This window comes from Pseudophryne corroboree, chromosome 3 (genome assembly GCF_028390025.1).
Source record: "Pseudophryne corroboree isolate aPseCor3 chromosome 3, aPseCor3.hap2, whole genome shotgun sequence".
In the NCBI taxonomy this organism is placed as follows: Eukaryota; Metazoa; Chordata; class Amphibia; order Anura; family Myobatrachidae; genus Pseudophryne; species Pseudophryne corroboree.
Window position 1 is genome coordinate 243,809,497 of NC_086446.1, and position 15,730 is coordinate 243,825,226.

General features: G+C 47.6%; 1 protein-coding gene across 4 annotated transcripts in view; it reads left to right on the forward strand.

Annotated features, from left to right (window-relative positions):
• The window catches only part of BCAS4 (breast carcinoma amplified sequence 4), a 216,821-nt gene that overhangs the window by 136,376 nt on the left and 64,715 nt on the right, over nucleotides 1-15,730 (forward strand). For 2 of the 4 annotated variants that reach the window (XR_010243694.1, XR_010243695.1), the window contains one exon: nucleotides 13,954-14,135. The exons of the other annotated variants lie outside the window; for them this stretch is intronic. The gene's annotated coding sequence lies outside the window, so the exon portion shown is untranslated. Of the gene's footprint in view, nucleotides 1-13,953; nucleotides 14,136-15,730 lie in introns of those variants that run through there. 4 annotated transcript variants of the gene reach the window in all.

Sequence of the window (15,730 nt, forward strand, 5' to 3'; positions counted from 1 at the left end):
AAAAGTGGCCAAAACTAATTCACAATAAATATGGTGCGGTATATATATTCCGAAGGATATATGGTGTTTTGGCTGCAGATTTGAACAGGAGAATATACACATGCTGTAAGTGTAGAATCAATGGTCCTGGTCTCATTTTTTTTTCTCTAACGTCCTAGAGGATGCTGGGGACTCCGTAAGGACCATGGGAATAGACGGCCTTCGCAGGAGATAGGGCACTTTAAGAAAGCTTTGGATTCTGGGTGTGCACTGGCTCCTCCCTCTATGTCCCTCCTCCAGACCTCAGTTTTACACTGTGCCCAGAGGATGAAGGGCGCACTGCAGGGAGCTCTCTTGAGTTCTTTGCTACAGAAAGCATTTTTGTTTGGATTTTTACTTTTTTCACAGGGAGCACTGCTGGCAACAGGCTCCCTGCATCAAGGGACTGAGGAGAGAGGGGAAGACCTACTTAACTGATAGGATCTGCTTCCCGGCTACTGGACACCATTAGCTTCAGAGGGGGTGAACACAGGTTCGTCCTGGGCGTCCACCCCCGGAGCCACGCCGCCGTTCTCCTCACAGAGCCAGAAGAACAGAAGCAAGAAGACGTCTCAGGCGGCAGAAGCCTTCAGCTTCACAGAGGTAACGCACAGCACTGCAGCTGTGCGTCATTGCTCCACATCACCTCACACACTCCGGTCACAGTATGGGTGCAGGGCGCAGGGGGGGGGCGCCCTGGGCAGCAATAATAACACCTCTTAGATGGCAAATAGGTATATACATGTACAGCTGGGCACTGTACATGTATATAATTGAGCCCCCGCCATTTTACACGATTTTGAGCGGGACAGAAGCCCGCCGCCGAGGGGGCAGGGCTTCTCCCTCAGCACTCACCAGCGCCATTTCTCTCTCCACAGAAGGCTGAAAGGAAGCTCACCGGACTCTCCCCTGCTTACACACGGTGAAGAGAGTTTAAAAAGAGAGGAGGGGGGGGGGCACATAATTGGCGGATAAAGTATAATACAGCGCTGCTGGGGAAAAGCATTCTGTGTTGGTCTTCAGGTTGTTGCGCTGGGGTGTGTGCTGGCATACTCTCTCTCTGTCTCTCCAAAGGGCTTTTCAGGGGATACTGTCTTCAGAAAAAGTTTCCCTGGGTGTGTGCAGTGTGTCAGTACGTGTGTGTCGACATGTTTGCTGAGGAAGGCTCGCATACTGTGGAGGGGGAGTGCTTGAATGTCAGGTCGCCGTCGGCAACGCCGACACCGGACTGGGTGGATATGCTGAATGTCTTGAATGCAAATGTAAATCTCCTGCATAAAAGATTAGACAAGGCTGAAGCTAGGGATCAGTCAGGTAGCCAGTCCGTGCCTGTCCCTGTGGTGCCAGGACCTTCAGGGTCTCAAAAGCGCCCCATATCCCAGGTCGCTGACACAGATACCGACACAGATACCGACACAGATACTGACTCTAGTGTCGACTATGAGGATGCAAAATTACAGCCGAAGGTGGCAAAGGGTATTAGGTACATGATTATTGCCATAAAAGAGGTTTTGCATATCACGGAGGAACCCCCTGTCCCTGACACGAGGGTTCACATGTATAAAGGGAAAAAGCCTGAGGTCACGTTTCCGTCCTCATTTGAGCTAAGTGAATTATGCGAAAAGGCTTGGGAATCTCCGGATAGGAGACTCCATGTTCCCAAAAGGATTCTCATGGCGTATACTTTTCCACAGAAGGATCGGATACGATGGGAATCTGCGCCTAAAGTAGACAAGGCGCTGACACGCTTATCCAAGAAGGTGGCACTGCCTTCTCCGGATACTGCTTCCCTCAAGGATCCTACTGATCGCAAGCAGGAAATTACCATGAAGCACATTTACACACATTCAGGAACTATAGTTAGGCCGGCCATGGCGTCGGCCTGGGTTTGTAGTGCTGTCGTGGCATGGGCAGACTCCTTATCTACGGAGATGGACACCTTAGATAGGGATACCATTCTAATGACCATGGAGCATATCGGAGATGCTGCCTTGGATATGAGGGATGCTCAGAGAGACAGCGTTTATTCTAGAGCTTAGTAAACAAATATGTCTATTTCTGCTAGGCGGCTCTTGTGGACCCTACAGTGGACGGGAGACGCCGACTCAAAGCGGCATATGGAGTCATTGCCTTACAAGGGGGAGGAGTTGTTTGGAGAAGGCCTCTCGGACCTAGTCTCTACTGCTACGGCGGGTAAATCGAATTTTTTACCTTATGTTCCCCCGCAGCATTCTAAGAAGGTACCACATTATCAAATGCAGTCCTTTCGTTCCAATAAAAACAAGAAGGTACGAGGATCGTCCTTCGTTGCCAGAGGTAAAGGCAAGGGAAAAAAGCTGCACTCAGCTAGTTCCCAAGAGCAGAAGTCCTCCCCTACTTCCGCAAAGTCCACAGCATGACGCTGGGGCTTTCCGGGGGGGGTCAGATCAAGTGGGGGCACGTCTTCGTCTTTTCAGCCACGTCTGGGTTCAATCACAGGTGGATCCCTGGGCAATAGAGATTGTTTCCCAGGGATACAGACTGGAATTCGAAGACATGCCCCCTCGCCGTTTTTTCAAATCTGCTCTGCCGGCTTCCCCGTCAGAGAGGGAGCTAGTGTTAGCGGCAATTCACAAATTGTACATTCAACAGGTGATAATCAAGGTTCCTCATCTCCAGCAAGGAGAGGGTTATTATTCATCCCTGTTTGTGGTACCGAAACCGGACGGTTCGGTCAGACCCATTCTAAATCTAAAATCCCTGAACCTGTACTTGAAGAGGTTCAAGTTCAAAATGGAATCGCTCAGAATGGTCATCGCCAGCCTGGAAGGAGGGAATTGGATGGTGTCCCTGGACATAAAGGATGCGTACCTTCATGTTACGGTTTTCCCCCCTCACCAGGCGTTTCTGAGATTTGCAGTACAGGATTGTCACTACCAATTTCAGACGCTGCCGTTTGGTCTTTCCACGGCCCCGAGAATTTTCACCAAGGTAATGGCGTAAATGATGGTGCTCCTGCGCAAGCAGGGAGTCACAATTATCCCGTACTTGGACGATCTCCTTATAAAGGCGAGATCTCGGGAGAAGTTGCTGGACAGCGTGTCTCTGTCCATGAAGACGTTGCAGATGCACGGCTGGATTCTCAATTTAACGAAATCCCAGCTAGTACCTGCAACGCGTCTGACCTTTTTGGGCCTGATTCTAGACACAGACCAAAAAAGAGTTTTTCTTCCGGTGGAGAGGGCTCAGGAGCTCATAGCCCTGGTCAGGAACCTTTTAAAGCCAAAAAAGGTTTCGGTGCATCATTGCACAAAGGTTCTGGGGAAGATGGTGGCTTCATACGAGGCCATCCCCTTCGGCAGGTTCCATGCGAGGACTTTCCAATGGGACCTATTGGACAAATGGTCCGGGTCCCATCTACTTATGCAGGAACGGATCACCCTGTCTCCCAGGGCCAGGGTATCTCTCCTGTGGTGGCTGCACAGTGCTCACCTCTTAGAGGGTCGCAGGTTCGGCATTCAGGACTGGATCCTGGTGACCACGGACGCGAGCCTCCGAGGTTGGGGGGCTGTCGTACTGGGAAGAAATTTCCAAGGTCTCTGGTCAAGCCTAGAGACTTGTCTCCACATCAATGTCCTGGAGTTAAGGGCCATTTACAACGCCCTACGCCAGGCGGAGGAGTGGCTTCAGAACAAACCTGTTCTGATTCAGTCGGACAATATCACGGCAGTGGCTCATGTAAACCACCAAGGCGGCACAAGGAGCAGAGTGGCCATGGCAGAGGCGACCAGGATTCTGCGCTGGGCGGAAGGCCATGTAAGCGCACTATCAGCAGTGTTCATCCCGGGGGTGGACAACTGGGAGGCGGACTTCCTCAGCAGGCACGACCTGCATCCGGGAGAGTGGGAACTTCATCAAGAAGTCTTCACACAGATCGTGGATCGGTGGGGACTGCCTCAAATAGACATGAAGGCGTCCCGTCTCAACAAAAAGCTAAAGAGGTATTGCGCCAGGTCAAGAGACCCTCAGGCGGTAGCGGTAGACGCTCTGGTGACACCATGGGTGTTCAGATCGGTCTATGTGTTTCCTCCTCTGCCTCTCATACCCAAGGTGTTGAGATTAATAAGACTAAGAAGGGTCAGAACAATTCTCATTGTTCCAGATTGGCCAAGGAGGACTTGGTATCCGGATCTGCAAGAGTTGCTCACAGAAGATCCGTGGCCTCTTCCTCAAAGGCAGGACCTGCTGCAGCAGGGGCCCTGTCTGTTCCAAGAGTTACCGCGGCTGCGTTTGACGGCATGGCGGTTGAACGCCGGATCCTAGCTGAAAAAGGGATTCCGGAGGAGGTCATTCCTACCCTGATCAAGGCTAGGAAGGATGTGACATCGAAACATTATCACCGTATATGGCGGAAATATGTTTCTTGGTGTGAGGCCAGAGCTGCTCCTACGGAGGAGTTCCATTTGGGCCGTCTGCTTCACTTCCTTCAAACGGGAGTGAATTTGGGCCTAAAATTAGGGTCCATAAAGGTCCAAATTTCGGCCTTATCCATTTTCTTTAAAAAAGAATTGGCTTCTCTTCCTGAAGTACAGACTTTAGTGAAGGGAGTGCTGCATATTCAGCCTCCCTTTGTACGTCCGGTGGCGCCTTGGGATCTTAACGTGGTATTAAGTTTCGTCAAGTCACCTTGGTTTGAACCACTCAAAACAGTGGAGTTGAAATTCTTCACTTGGAAAGTGGTCATGTTGTTGACCTTAGCTTCTGCAAGGCGTGTTTCGGAATTAGCGGCTTTATCATATAAAAGCCCATACCTGATTTTTCACGTGGATAGGGCAGAGTTGAGGACTCGTCCTCAATTTCTGCCCAAGGTAGTCTCATCTTTTCATATGAACCAACCTATTGTCGTGCCTGTGGCTACACGGGACTTGGAGGACTGTGAGTCCCTGGATGTGGTCAGGGCTTTGAAGATTTACGTGACCAGAACAGCTAGGATCAGGAAGACTGAAGCTCTGTTTGTTCTGTATGCGGCCAACAAGGTTGGCGCTCCTGCTTCAAAGCAGACAATTGCTTGCTGGATCTGTAACACGATTCAGCAGGCGCATTCTACGGCAGGATTGCCATTGCCTAAATCGGTTAAGGCCCATTCCGCTAGGAAGGTGGGCTCTTCTTGGGCGGCTGCCCGAGGGGTCTCGGCACTACAACTGTGCCGAGCTGCTACTTGGTCGGGGTCAAACACCTTTGCAAAGTTCTATAAGTTTGATACCCTGGCTGAAGAGGACCTCCTGTTTGCTCAATCGGTGCTGCAGAGTCATCTGCACTCTCCCGCCTGTTTGGAAGCTTTGGTATAATCCCCATGGTCCTTACGGAGTCCCCAGCATCCCCTAGGACGTTAGAGAAAATAGGATTTTACTTACCGGTAAATCTATTTCTCGTAGTCCGTAGAGGATGCTGGGCGCCCGTCCCAAGTGCGGACTTCTTCTGCAAGACTTGTATATAGTTATTGCTTACATAAGGGTTATGTTATAGTTGGTCGGTCTTGAACCGCGGCTATGTTACTTGTTCATACTGTTAACTGGGTAGTTTATCACAAGTTATACGGTGTGATTGGTGTGGCTGGTATGAATCTCGCCCTTAGGTTACATAAATCCTTTCCTCGTACTGTTCATATCCTCTGGGCACAGTTTCTCTAACTGAGGTCTGGAGGAGGGACATAGAGGGAGGAGCCAGTGCACACCCAGAATCCAAAGCTTTCTTAAAGTGCCCTATCTCCTGCGGAGCCCGTCTATTCCCCATGGTCCTTACGGAGTCCCCAGCATCCTCTACAGACTACGAGAAATAGATTTACCGGTAAGTAAAATCCTATTTTTTCTATTTTTTTCTAGTTCCTTGCAAGTGTAGAATAGTGGTAAGCCATCGCAGAGGAGTTTGAAACCAGGTGGCATTTCCATAATTGCGGTGGAGCCATTGATGGTAAACACGTCCGCATTATCCCTCGTGTCAACAGCGGTTCATTGTATTACAACTTTAAGGGGTACTTCTGCATCGTTCCCATGGCGGTGGTCAATGCCAACTATGAGTTTATCTTTATAGATGTTGGGAAAAATGGTCGGGCCTCGGACGGTGGCTCCCTGAAGAATACCACCTTCTACAAAAGTCTCACCACAAACACTATGAATTTGCCTTCGACAGGGGAAACGAGGCACAGGCTAAACTTTGTTTTTGTGGCGGATGAGATCTTCGCACTCCATGAAAACATAATGAAGCCCTATCAGCAAAGAAGGCTATCAAAGGAGAGGAAGATTTACCATTATAGGCAATCCAGGGCACGCCGTATTGTGGAAAACGCTTTTGGGATACTGTCCAACTGCTTCTGCATTTTCATTATGGCTATCAACCTCTGTGTAGAAAAAATAGACTGGGTGGTGACTGCATACTGTGTCCTCCATAACTTTTTGCGCAGGAAAGCCAGCTAGCATAGGACATTGGGCACAGCAGCACTGGAGGAGCCAGACTAATGGGAGGAGGTTACACCGTTGTTGTCCCTGCAAGTACCTCCTCTTCTCTCCACGGGGACTGCACGTGCAAACCAGGTTAGGGAAGAGTACCTGGCCTATTTTAATGGATTGGGTGCAGTCCACTGGCAGGAGAAAGCCATTATGTAAAGTGGAGTGTGAGTGAAGCAGACTGGTGCGGACTGTGGGACATTTTAAAAATTAAAATGACAATATACTTACAGATGTGGCCTGCAACGTTTCACCCACTTCAGACTCCGCTGCATCAGGCCATGGGAGGGAGGAGAATCCACCTCTTGCTAACTTTTTCTACAAGGAATGTCATCAGATTAAAATACCAAAGACTGAGCTTGTACACTTTGTCTGTGCCTGCACCGAACAGCTTTTTGTGCTCTTTGATGAACACGGTCCTCAGGTTCTGTCACTTCTTTTTCACCCACTCAACATTGGCGGCCGCATAAAATGGCTTACAGAGCTCGACCAGATCTTCATTGGCCACAAGACACTTGTGTTTGTTAGCATAGTCCTTGGACTTTGCCCTCCAAAGACACTCCTTGGACTGGAATAATTCTATGAAGCCTCTAATAAAGTTAAAGTTCTTGTATAAAGACATATCTAAAGACATAACAAAAGGATAAAAAAAAAGTTACAAATTTTGTTTTAGTTATGGTTATATGTTTTTATTTATGTTTATTTAGTGTTGTTTTATTAGGGTTTTAAAAATAAGAATTTACTTACCGATAATTCTATTTCTCGGAGTCCGTAGTGGATGCTGGGGTTCCTGAAAGGACCATGGGGAATAGCGGCTCCGCAGGAGACAGGGCACAAAAAAGTAAAGCTTTACTAGGTCAGGTGGTGTGCACTGGCTCCTCCCCCTATGACCCTCCTCCAGACTCCAGTTAGGTACTGTGCCCGGACGAGCATACACAATAAGGGAGGCATTTTGAATCCCGGGTAAGACTCATACCAGCCACACCAATCACACCGTACAACTTGTGATCTAAACCCAGTTAACAGTATGACAACAGAAAGGGCCTCTTAAAGATGGCTCCTTAACAATAACCCGAATTAGTTAACAATACTATGTACAAGTATTGCAGATAATCCGCACTTGGGATGGGCGCCCAGCATCCACTACGGACTCCGAGAAATAGAATTATCGGTAAGTAAATTCTTATTTTCTCTATCGTCCTAAGTGGATGCTGGGGTTCCTGAAAGGACCATGGGGATTATACCAAAGCTCCCAAACGGGCGGGAGAGTGCGGATGACTCTGCAGCACCGAATGAGAGAACTCCAGGTCCTCCTTTGCCAGGGTATCAAATTTGTAAAATTTTACAAACGTGTTCTCCCCCGACCACGTAGCTGCTCGGCAGAGTTGTAATGCCGAGACCCCTCGGGCAGCCGCCCAAGATGAGCCCACCTTCCTTGTGGAGTGGGCTTTTACAGTTTTAGGCTGTGGCAGGCCTGCCACAGAATGTGCAAGTTGAATTGTGTTACAAATCCAACGAGCAATCGACTGCTTAGAAGCAGGTGCGCCCAACTTGTTGGGTGCATACAATATAAACAGCGAGTCAGATTTTCTGACTCCAGCCGTCCTTGCAATGTATATTTTTAAGGCTCTGACAACGTCCAACAACTTGGAGTCCTCCAAGTCGCTAGTGGCCGCAGGCACCACAATAGGTTGGTTCAGATGAAATGCTGATACCACTTTAGGGAGAAAATGCGGACGAGTCCGCAGTTCTGCCCTATCCGAATGGAAGATTAGATAAGGACTTTTATAAGATAAAGCCGCCAATTCAGATACTCTCCTGGCAGAGGCCAGGGCTAGTAACATAGTCACTTTCAATGTGAGATATTTCAAATCCACCTTTTTCAATGGTTCAAACCAATGGGATTTGAGGAAATCTAAAACTACATTTAGATCCCACGGTGCCACCGGAGGCACCACAGGAGGCTGTATATGCAGTACTCCCTTGACAAAAGTCTGGACCTCAGGGACAGAGGCCAATTCTTTTTGGAAGAATATTGACAGGGCCGAAATTTGAACCTTAATGGATCCCAATTTGAGACCCATAGATAATCCTGATTGCAGGAAATGTAGGAAACGACCCAGTTGGAATTCCTCCGTCGGAACCCTCCGATCCTCGCACCACGCTACATATTTTCGCCAAATGCGGTGATAATGTTTCACGGTGACTTCCTTCCGTGCCTTAATCAAGGTAGGAATGACTTCTTCTGGAATGCCTTTCCCTTTTAGGATCTGGCGTTCAACCGCCATGCCGTCAAACGCAGCCGCGGTAAGTCTTGAAAAAGACAGGGACCCTGCTGTAGCAGGTCCCTTCTCAGAGGTAGAGGCCACGGTTCGTCCGTGAGCATCTCTTGAAGTTCCGGATACCAAGTCCTTCTCGGCCAATCCGGAACCACTAGTATTGTTCTTACTCTTCTTTGCCGTATGATCTTCAATACCTTTGGTATGAGCGGCAGAGGAGGAAACACATACACTGACTGGTACACCCAAGGAGTTACCAGTGCGTCCACAGCTATTGCCTGTGGATCTCTTGACCTGGCGCAATATTTGTCCAGTTTCTTGTTGAGGCGAGACGCCATCATGTCTACAATTGGTCTTTCCCAACGGTCTATTAACATGTTGAAGACTTCTGGATGTAGACCCCACTCTCCCGGATGAAGATCGTGTCTGCTGAGGAAGTCTGCTTCCCAGTTGTCCACGCCCGGGATGAACACTGCTGACAGTGCTATCACGTGATTCTCCGCCCAGCGAAGAATCTTGGCAGCTTCTGCCATTGCACTCCTGCTTCTTGTGCCGCCCTGCCTGTTTACATGGGCGACCGCCGTGATGTTGTCCGACTGAATCAACACCGGCTTTCCTTGCAGGAGAAGTTCCGCCTGGCTTAGAGCATTGTAGATTGCTCTTAGTTCCAGAATGTTTATGTGAAGAGACTTTTCCAGACTCGTCCATACTCCCTGGAAGTTTCTTCCTTGTGTGACTGCTCCCCAGCCTCTCAGGCTGGCGTCCGTGGTCACCAGGATCCAATCCTGAATGCCGAATCTGCGGCCTTCTAATAGGTGAGCCTTCTGCAACCACCACAGAAGTGACACCCTTGTCTTTGGTGACAGGGTTATTCGCAGGTGCATCTGCAGATGCGACCCTGACCATTTGTCCAACAGATCCCTTTGGAATATTCTTGCATGGAATCTGCCGAATGGAATTGCTTCGTAAGAAGCCACCATTTTTCCCAGGACTCTTGTGCATTGATGTACTGACACTTTCCCTGGTTTTAGGAGGTTCCTGACCAGATCGGATAACTCCTTGGCTTTTTCCTCTGGAAGGAAAACCTTTTTCTGAACCGTGTCCAGAATCATTCCTAGGAACAGCAGACGAGTTGTCGGGATTAAATGGGATTTTGGAATATTCAGAATCCACCCGTGTTGTCTTAGCACCTCTTGAGATAGTGCTAAAGCTGTCTCCAGCTGTTCTCTGGACCTTGCCCTTATTAGGAGATCGTCCAAGTATGGGATAACTAATACGCCTTTTCTTCGAAGAAGAATCATCATCTCGGCCATTACCTTGGTAAAGACCCGAGGCGCCGTGGACAATCCGAACGGCAGCGTCTGAAACTGATAGTGACAGTTTTGAACAATGAACCTGAGGTACCCCTGGTGTGCGGGGTAAATCGGAACGTGTAGATACGCATCCTTGATGTCCAAGGATACCATAAAGTCCCCTTCTTCCAGGTTCGCTATCACTGCTCTGAGTGACTCCATCTTGAACTTGAACTTTTTTATGTAGAGGTTCAAGGACTTCAGATTTAGAATAGGCCTTACCGAGCCATCCGGCTTCGGTACCACAAATAGAGTGGAATAATACCCCTTTCCTTGTTGTAATAGGGGTACTTTGACTATCACCTGCTGAGCGTACAGCTTGTGAATGGCTTCCAACACCCTCTCCCTTTCGGAAGAGACGGTTGGTAAGGCAGACTTCAGGAAACGATGAGGAGGATCCGTCTCTAATTCCAACCTGTACCCCTGAGATATTATCTGCAGGATCCAGGGGTCTACCTGCGAGTGAGCCCACTGCGCGCTGTAATTTTTGAGACGGCCCCCCACTGTCCCCGAGTCCGCTTGAGAGGCCCCAGCGTCATGCTGAGGTTTTTGCAGGAGCCGGGGAGGGCTTCTGTTCCTGGGAAGGAGCTGCCTGTTGGTGTCTCTTCCCTCTTCCTCTGCCTCGTGGCAGGTACGACAAGCCCTTTGCTCTCTTATTTTTGTAGGAGCGAAAAGGCTGCGGTTGAAAGGTCGGTGCCTTTCTCTGTTGGGGAGTGACTTGAGGTAAAAAAGTGGATTTCCCGGCAGTAGCCGTGGCCACCAAGTCTGATAGACCAACTCCAAATAACTCCTCCCCTTTATACGGCAAAACCTCCATGTGACGTTTTGAATCCGCATCGCCTGTCCACTGTCGTGTCCATAAGGCTCTTCTGGCTGAAATGGACATAGCACTCACCCGAGATGCCAGTGTGCAAATATCCCTCTGTGCATCACGCATATAGATAAATGCATCCTTTATTTGTTCTAACGACAGTAAAACATTGTCCCTATCTAGGGTATCAATATTTTCAATCAGGGATTCTGACCAAACTACTCCAGCACTGCACATCCAGGCAGTTGCTATAGCTGGTCGTAGTATAACACCTGCATGTGTGTATATATTCTTTTGAATAACTTCCATCTTTCTATCTGATGGATCCTTAAGTGCGGCCGTCTCAGGAGAGGGTAACGCCACTTGTTTGGATAAGCGTGTGAGCGCCTTGTCCACCTTAGGGGGTGTTTCCCAGCGCGCCCTAACCTCTGGCGGGAAAGGGTATAATGCCAATAACTTTTTTGAAATTATCAACTTTTTATCAGGAGCAACCCACGCTTCATCACACACGTCATTTAATTCTTCTGATTCAGGAAAAACTGTTTGTAGTTTTTTCACACCATACATAATACCCTGTTTTACGGTATCTGTAGTATCAGCTAAATGTAACGTCTCCTTCATTGCCAAAATCATATAACGTGTGGCCCTACTGGAAAATACGTTTGAATTTCTACCGTCGTCACTGGAATCAGTGCCCGTGTCTGGGTCTGTGTCGACCGACTGAGGCAAAGGGCGTTTTACAGCCCCTGACGGTGTTTGAGGCGCCTGGACAGGCATTAATTGATTGTCCGGCCGCCTCATGTCCTCAACTGACTGTTTAAGGGAAGATAAACCATCACGTAATTCCACAAATAAAGGCATCCATTCTGGTGTCGACCCCCTGGGGGGTGACATCTGCATATTTGGCAATTGCTCCGCCTCCACACCAATATCGTCCTCATACATGTCGACACCACGTACCGACACACACCGCAAACTCACAGGGAATGCTCTAATGAAGACAGGACCCACTAGCCCTTTTGGGGAGACAGAGGGAGAGTCTGCCAGCACACACCACAAAGCGCTATATATACAAGGGATATCCTTATATTAAGTGCTCCCTTATAGCTGCTTTAATATATATATATATAGCCATTAATGTGCCCCCCCTCTCTGTTTTACCCTGTTTCTGTAGTGCAGTGCAGGGGAGAGACCTGGGAGCCGTTCTGACCAGCGGAGCTGTGACAGAAAATGGCGCCGTGTGCTGAGGAGATAGGCCCCGCCCCTTTTTCGGCGGGTTCTTCTCCCGCTATTTTTCCAGTCAGGCAGGGGTTAAATATCTCCATATAGCCCCTATGGGCTATATGTGAGGTATTTTTAGCCTTGTATAAGGTTTATATTTGCCTCTCAGAGCGCCCCCCCCCAGCGCTCTGCACCCTCAGTGACTGCCCAGTGAAGTGTGCTGAGAGGAAAATGGCGCACAGCTGCAGTGCTGTGCGCTACCTTATGAAGACTGAGGAGTCTTCAGCCGCCGGTTTCCGGACCTCTTCACGCTTCAGCATCTGCAAGGGGGTCGGCGGCGCGGCTCCGGGACCGGACTCCACGGCTGGGCCTGTGTTCGATCCCTCTGGAGCTAATGGTGTCCAGTAGCCAAGCAGCAAATCCACTCTGCATGCAGGTGAGTTTACTACTTTCCCCCTAAGTCCCACGTTGCAGTGATCCTGTTGCCAGCAGGACTCACTGTAAAGAAAAAAACCTAAACTAAACTTTCTCTAAGCAGCTCTTTAGGAGAGCCACCTAGATTGCACCCTTCTCGTTCGGGCACAAAATCTAACTGGAGTCTGGAGGAGGGTCATAGGGGGAGGAGCCAGTGCACACCACCTGACCTAGTAAAGCTTTACTTTTTTGTGCCCTGTCTCCTGCGGAGCCGCTATTCCCCATGGTCCTTTCAGGAACCCCAGCATCCACTTAGGACGATAGAGAAATGTTTTTTTATGTTTGAAATTTTTTATAGAAATAAAGTTGGTTTGGAAAGCAATGTGTCATCATTAAGCATCAACAGGTTAAACCCACTTTGGGACAGCAGTAAGAATGGGACACGATAGGGGTACAGTGTTGGGTAATCAAGATGGGCATCAACAGGTTAAACCCACTTTGAACCAGCAATGGGACATACATAAATACAGAATGCACATGTGCTCTGAGGGATATGGGTGGTGGTGGGCAGTGTGCAGTGATAAACAGTGTGTTTACATTGGTGGACAGTGTTAAAACATGTACATGTAGCTATTCTGAATATGGTTGTGATGGGTGCTGGTACCTACTTGATCCGATTTTGCACAAAAACCCAAATACAAGCCGCCAATGGGTGCTGCGCTGCTGCTGGGCGTGTGGATGGGTGTGTCCAGGTACCAGTCAAGTGACTCCTCCAAGTTATCACCTGCGATAGGATCGCAGCTGTACAAAAGCACTCCGATGTGCACCTTTTTTCCTCCGATTGCGATGAATAATCATGGCAGCCATGCCAACTTGCGACCCTGATACGAGGAGCACGGGAACCCGCCTCGGATTGGAGTCGGAGGACAAGGACATGCGATGTGACACTTTTCATTCGATTCATCAAACAGAAAGCCCGGAATCGGATGAAAATTGGTCATATCGCACTAGTGGATGGGGGTCTTAAGAAATGTCATATCACAAGTGACCAGGATGAAAAGAGATAGGATGGCCCACACAGTGTATCCCTTCCAAATTGTGTTACTTTACTAAATAAATATACATAATGATGCAGACTGGAAAACAAATACTGGATCATTGTCTAAGCTATTTAGGACAGTGTTGCAGCAAATGGTTATGTTCTTAAAAGAAGCAAAGATACTTATTAGGAATTCTACTATAAACATCATAACCCTTTTGCTGAAAAAATTGTATACAAGGTGCACTGGAACTGATCGTTCCATTACATGTTCTGATAGAACGTTAACATGGGATCAAAGCTGAATCTTTTACTTATCTATTCTCACCCTTTGCAGATGCCTTCTGTTGATCTTATGAAGACATAAAGAGCCTGATTCAGGCCTGTGAGTGCACTCAAATTGTTCATACTGTATAAGTGGAGCCCTTGTAGGTTTCCTTAGTGGAACACCCCAAACAATGACCAAGATGTGACTATCAGTGCGGACATCTTCTTGATATAGATATATAAAAAATACAACCAGGTGCGCTCAGTATCAAACAGATAAAAAATGAATGAATGCTGAACAATCTTAATTAATAAGAGTTCAGTCCACAACTTCCCAGTCTGGAGAGGATGGGTGCACTTTCGGTCTCTCTTGATATATCAAGACCGCTGCTCCCCACCGTCGATAATGTCTTGGAATCCCACGGGGGAACAACATCTACAACAGTAAACAGAAGGGGCGCTCCATAATGCAATATCAATTTAATCTAATAAAAGCATAACACAGACGTTAAAATCACAACACTAATGCTCGTACCAAATAGCACCGCGCTGTGGGCTCAATACCACATGGTTTACTACAAATATCCCCAGCAAACCTCCACTCCTTAGGTAACTGCTCCGGATGGGACCACAGACTCGTGCTGCTAAGCTGCTCTTGTAGCCGCCGCACGCCAGGACACCTTCACTTGCCGGTACCAGGGGAGGCAGAAGGGGGATAGAACACGCACGTCAGCAGCGTTTCGTCACAGACTTCGTCAGAGGGCTGGCCTGCTAGACGTCCTTCACTCTTTTAACTATGGCTACCGTCAATCAGCTACAAGTTAACACATACAGTTCACATATTTTCCTGTATCCATAGTAAACTATTGCTTTCTTTAGATTTAAAATATATAGGGGGATATTTACTAAGCAGTGATAAGAGCGGAGAAGTGAGTCAGTGGAGAAGTTGCCCCATCAAGTAATCAGCAGCGCTGTATCATTTTATAGTATGCAAATTATAGATGTTACTTCAGTGCTGATTGGTTGCCATGGGCAACTTCTCCACTGGCTCACTTCTCCGCTCTTATCACTGCTTAGTAAATGTCCGCCATAGTTCCTTAGGAAAGACTAAACCTGTTACAAAGTTATTATTAATCGGACACCTCTTTTTCGGGTATAAGTATAATCCATCAAGATTGTCACATCATTAAAGTGGGAGCTGTGAGAGTGGAAAGCTCGCTCCAGCCTATGTCCATACTATACGCATACATCAAAGGAGTTATTAAACTAATTACTTGGCCATTCGCATCCTGATGACCATCAGCTCTCTCTATATAAAAAAGTGTATAAGGCCATATATTCCTTCTTACCTTAAATAACTATGTGTCTCAGAAATTGGAATAGGCTTAATATGGATACATTTTACAGTATTATAAATTTACATTTATCTAATAATGTGGCTATCAAGACATGTTGCTACTCGTATTAAACATTGCCATATTGTTGCACTAGATTTAGCTTCTGATAATGGAATATTCAGGGTAAAACAAATACTGCTAAAAAAGTGAGTACAATTAAAAATGAGAATAAAAAATGAACTAAAAAAAAAAAACAGAAACAGCAGGGACTGTTATCTTTCTTCAATGAATGGTTTAAACCTTTTGGTATTAAAGTATCCAGTGTTATTATCCAGTAAGTTTCTCTTTTTATCAGTTTTATATCTCTGTTACCTCCTCTTTGATCTATTATAACCTGTTCAATTCCTTTAAATGTTAGTCCTGTTGGGTCACTGTTGTGACATAGCTGGAAATGTCTGCGTACACTGTGATTTGTTACACAGTTTTTGATGCTCCTGGTATGCTCAAGAA